Source organism: Mercenaria mercenaria, chromosome 12, assembly GCF_021730395.1.
Source record: "Mercenaria mercenaria strain notata chromosome 12, MADL_Memer_1, whole genome shotgun sequence".
Lineage (NCBI taxonomy): Eukaryota > Metazoa > Mollusca > Bivalvia > Venerida > Veneridae > Mercenaria > Mercenaria mercenaria.
This window is the reverse complement of record NC_069372.1, coordinates 14,406,754-14,412,637: the sequence shown is the minus strand read 5'-3', so window position 1 is coordinate 14,412,637 and position 5,884 is coordinate 14,406,754.

Below are 5,884 nucleotides of genomic sequence, written 5' to 3'. Positions count from 1 at the left end.
TTCAGGCAAGTTCTTTTGTTGTTAAAAAATTGTTTTGCAAACAAATGACAATCGATTAAACTGAATTTAGGTAATACTCTCTTGGAATTTGTAAATGTGTCACCATTCTAAGTTCGGACCTAGTTAGTGTTGACTGTTTAGGGGTTGAACTCATACAAGCTGGCCACATCTAAACTTTGGGAAGTGGTAGAGCTAAAATGCTGCTCAATATATAGTCTGGTAACACATTAAAGGTGGTCAATCACATTTAAACAACATTTAATGACATTTTTTACTTTTTGTATATTCTGGTAGAGAATTATTTAAGGAACAAAAAGACCGATTACATAGAGTTAGATTCCTATTTGAAATGTATATAAATAAAATTTTGTAATTACTCCCCTTTAATATGAAAGTATATAAAAAGCTGGGTATTTCTTTTTATTTCGATACAATGTCTAGTTTTACATTTGCATTTGATAGACATATCACCTATTGAACAATCTGAACCAAAATGCAAGTTTAAAAGCTGTGTGTAGCTCCTAAATTTATTTATTTCCAATCTATCTTGGTTGCGCAACCAAGATAGGCAAAGGGAGGTAATAATAATTTTTCAAACTTGGTTTCTAATGAATTCCATCTAAATACATAATTTTTAATGCAAATATTTTACAAATATATTACAATATGTCTAATATTTATACATTTCCTTAGGCAAAGTATGTTTATCAAATTTATACTTATGATAAAATAACTCTATCTTGGTTGGGCAACCAGGATAGGGAAATGAAATTTTAAAAATACCTCCAGTGAAAATCTAATTTGTATTAACTCATTAATACCTGCAGTCTTATCGCCGCTTAATTACTGGCATCAATTTTTCGATACATTCCTTAGCCACTTATCAATTTATTGCTTTGTATGCCTGTGGATTTCATGATAATCAATAATCGATAAGATCTAGGCATCCTCTTGATCAATATTAGGGACAAAATCTGTTTATAACAGATGAATAAAACTGAAATTTTCACATCTGATACTACAGTTTATGATCTATTCAATAATTTTAAATTTACTATTATTTTAATTAGAAAAAAACTGCAATATTCAAGAAAGGTTTGACATAGAAAAACAGCCATTATTTGATTATTTTATATTTATTCAAATATCATTTATTGCTAACTTTAAGCAAATGAATTTAAAAGACAGAATTTGCTTTATTTAATAAAATTAAAAATACTAAATAAAAAAATAAGGACTATTCATGTTATAAGAATAGAAGATAAAACAGGCAATACTTAGAAAAACTGTAGTTTCGATATTTAGTGAGAGTATATGAAAATACATGCCTTAATAATAAATACTTGATTATTTTCGATCGCTTCCGGGTTTTTAAATCTTTAGTGTAAAAATTCATTGGTTGACTTTGACAGCAGTTCCAATCGTTTTACTCATACAACGTAAAGTCACGTCACGCGGATACAGTACTATCAGACAGATAGCGCATTTTTGCGATCCTCGGCATACACGCCTGCTATCTTTTGACGGATAAATACGACATGCGGTACTCGATAAGAGTTAAAATGAACGCATAAATGCGATCTGCGTCCTCAATGAGTTAAGTGTTAAGTGAACATAAATGAGTGTAAATGATCAGATGCTAAAGTTTCGAACAAATCCGTTACATGGCCAAAATCTGATTATCCACCTTTAAGAGGTCAGTCTAAGATGTGTAGACTTAATATAAAGTTATTCGCAAGAACTCCAAACACTTCCAGTCACTACAGCTTTAATTTACAAGTCCATCAATAACAAAATAGCAACTAAATCCAATGGTGAAATTAGCAAATAAATCCAATGGTGAAATTAAAAGTTAAACACTCTATGTTATGAAGTCCAATTTGTAAAACTGATATAGCAGTCTTAGAGTTAAACAGTCTTAAATTAGCTACAGTAAGATAAGATGGTGAACGGACACTCCTAGTAGCGAATATTATGGTACCAATCTAAGTTAACGTATCTAACCATAAGGTCCATCTTCATTTTGTAAAAGAATAAATATGCACAAATTCTTTTTTCAAACTCAACCAACATAATATCAAATGATATCTCAGTATTTGAGAGACAAAAATCAGCCAATGGGACGATACTTTACCTAAAAAGTACAATACAGTACAACCTCTCCAGAGCGGCCCCCTTTTAAGCAAAAACCTTTCTATAACAACATTATCAAAATTTCCCTGAACTGAAATATACTATCACATTTACCTCTCCAGAACAACAACCTCTACATTACAGTCAATATTTGTATCTCCCCAAGGGTGATACAGAGGTTGCACTGTATTGTTTAAGGGAAATCTTATTAACATCTATCCCTTTTAAAGTATAGCTTGTTTGAAATCACTTGCCCCTCATCGATGTGGGTTCGAGCCTCACTCGGGGCGTTGAATTCTTCATGTGAGGAAGCCATCCATCTGGCTTACGGAAGGTCGGTGGTTCTACCCAGGTGCCCGCTCGTGATGAAATAATGCACGAAGTGGCACCTGGTGTCTTCCTCCACCATTAAAGCTGGAAAGTCGCCATATGACCTATCATGTGTCGGTGCGACGTTAAATCCAACAACAAAAAAAGTAGCTTGTTTCATTTGATCAGAAACCATCAGCCTTAACAGGAAGTCAGTAACAGATCCTAAAGACATAACAATAGAAATTAAAACTGATAAGATATTAAATGGCTTCCAGTACTAAGTGTCAGAGTCAAGATGACAGACATTTGATCAACAATAAATCAACATTTTAGATTTAAAGTAAACTATATACAAAGAATCATTAGAAATATAAATATTAAAAATGATAATAAAAGATTTTTGCAAAATATTTTACAAATGCCAATGTAAAAAAAACAACAATATGAACATTCATCCAATATTGGTGTCCATAACATTTTTATTCTGTAACTATAGTTCTTCCTACAAGTTCATCTGAACGAAAAGGATAGTGCTAGATGCAAAAAGGGCTGCCAAAGTTTGATATATGATTATTTTCATCATAATGAAGTACTGTAATATGCAAATCAATATTAAAATGTAACCTATTAAGTATTTCATTGGGAAAATGATACTAAAATGCCAGTCATACACACGCTTGTAGTATCAGCATGTAATGACACATTAGAACAAGATGTACATGTATCTTCTGATATTTTCGGGTATAATTCAGCCATGTAGGATGTGTTAAAATGTAAAATAGTACTTTGAAGTTCTAAATGAATCTTCGTTTTGCTTTCAGGAAGACGATATGAATGAAAAATTTTCATTTGAGGAGCTTAAAAGCATATACAAAGAAATTGAAAAGGAGATTGCTGATACGTCCAGTGAAATGTCACAATACAAAAAAGATGCATTGCGTAGATTCCTTGATGAGCTTTTGAAAGTCATCGAAATATGGGACCAAACAGATGTAAAATGGATTTTATTATTCTAAAATAACTCAGTCTTGTTGCAGATTATTCTTGTTTGCACATTGTCTTTTACTTTACTTTTACAATTGTCCATATTAAGACAAAATGTTGTTTTTTTCTCTAGAAAGAGGTTGCGTGGTAAGTCTTTAGCTGGATTGACTACAAATATATAAAAATGTATCTTGATGATCTTAAAAGCCTTCAAAGTGTAAAACTTATGACATTTATAAAATGATGATATTTTGCTTAAAATGTAAATGAACCTGTGATTTTAATTTGATCATCTTGTCAAAGAATAGCATTTTATGGGGTAACTTGTTTCGTTTATTTTAATTGTAATTTGAAGACGAATTTAGACCTTAATACAATTATAGTAAATGTTTCGAAAAAAATAATTATTACTCGTATAAGAGAAATTGTAAATTTGAGTGTTTTCTATATCATTTAACGGATTGCTGTTTATCAACGGTGGCTAAGATTAAGGTATTTAGCGAGACTGGTTTCTACGTAGAATTGATTAAGTTGGTTACGGACGTGTGATACAATGGAGAACTTAGAAATTAGTATATATTGTATATGAAAAAAATATGTCTATTTCAACTGAATTGTTTAAAGAAAGTAGTTTTAGTCCACCTCTGCGCCAAAATGATGATAGTTATGAGCTGTTTGTTCCAATAGTCATTGTTTCCCTTGAAAATTATTATTCAGCTAAATTATTCATTGATTGACATGTTTTATGTTTTAAACATTGTCATCAATTGACTGAACTTATTCGGTCTGTTTCTACTTGAAATAAGTGACATTAATTTATGTTTGCAGGACAAAGATAGCAGAGAGTTGAAGATATTCTTCCCATATTTGACTGATAACAAATTGCATGATTTTATGTCAATGGATCTGTCTGTTTGTCAGAATAGTTAAACGGGTGGTCTTCTGATTACAGTGCTTACTGTGACAGTAGCATTCTGTACATCAGAAAGTTTTACACGGATATGCCTGCTGATCTTGGTCTGCACTTGTCGAGAAGGAAAAATAACTTGCTGGAAGCAGGCTTACGGTAAATGTACTTAAGACGAGCATTGTTGTGTTAACCGTCGTCGTTGCGCTCGTGTACTATGCTTTTGCAACTGACATGTAGTATCGTTGCAAACCTTATATTGTGGAAGGGATTATGGAGAAGTTCTGTAAGTCCAAACGTTTAACCTTACCCAAAGCAATGAAAACAACAAGTGTTAGATACAACACTACTATTAGAAGGACCTATGCCGATTGTTATGCATTTACCAACGTCCAGGAGCAATTCAACAATATCATATTCCTACATCTACATGGGGCTGCATGGTATAAATATAAAAAATCTCATTATTTCTTCATATTTAATGTACCAAATTGGTGAAGAAAAGAAACTTGATCAACAAAGTTCACAAGTTCTCAAATTCAAAATTGTTCCGAGCGAGGCAAATGTTGGATGAAATACGCCTGAAGTATAAAGACAGAATCTAATTATACCAGATAACGTTCAAAAATCCATATGTGTAATTTATTCAACATGATTAAGGTCTTAAATTGCATGTTCCATATTTATCATCGTTCTCAAATATGCATATTTCTAAGACAAGATGAACCATTAACATGTACATGTTTTGAAGATTCCTGTATATAACAGAAAATGATGTCTTTTCACTTCTCTTGTACATGCAATTTACATTGTATCTTTTCAAACTTGGTACATTGTTGAACTTACAAAATCATATATTCTTGCATACCAGACTGGCGTTTCGATGATTTCACCGCTGCAGGAAGAAAACTTTATCTTACAGTTCAGGGTGTAAAAAGACTCTTGTGTTTTAAATGACGTATAAAGTACTTATCTATGTACAAGATTTTGCAGTAATGTATATTTTATTACATAAAGCGGGGTACAAATAAAATTTACCTTGACAGGGCCACTTTTTTCATTAAAGATTACTTTTGTATATTTCCTGATTCAAAAAGTTATTTTATGCAAAATGCACAACATGACGCTGCAAATGATAAAATAAAACTGGATCTAAACATCGTTATATGTCTGACACGTCCTGAAGTCTTTCCTGTTTATGGACGTTAGTTTGCTGCGGTTTGTTTTAATATACTACTGTAAGAAAAGTGCTATAAAGAAAGTAATTCGTTTGATTTTATTTGAGCATTTATTTGTCGAATATGGCATACAAGAAAATATTCTGTCAATGCCTATACTTTTGGATGGGAATATACGGCTCTCAGGTAACTGTTTGCGTAGTAATTCGGCAGAGCCTCGGTACCGCCTAAAAATAGTTACACTCGAGCCGGATATTCCCATCTGCACCTACAACCAGTGTAAGAAACACACGGACAATGATCAATAAGAAGAATCACATACTTAAACCGTAGCCTCCTGAAAACGTTTGTTTTGTTCTGGTTGCCATAT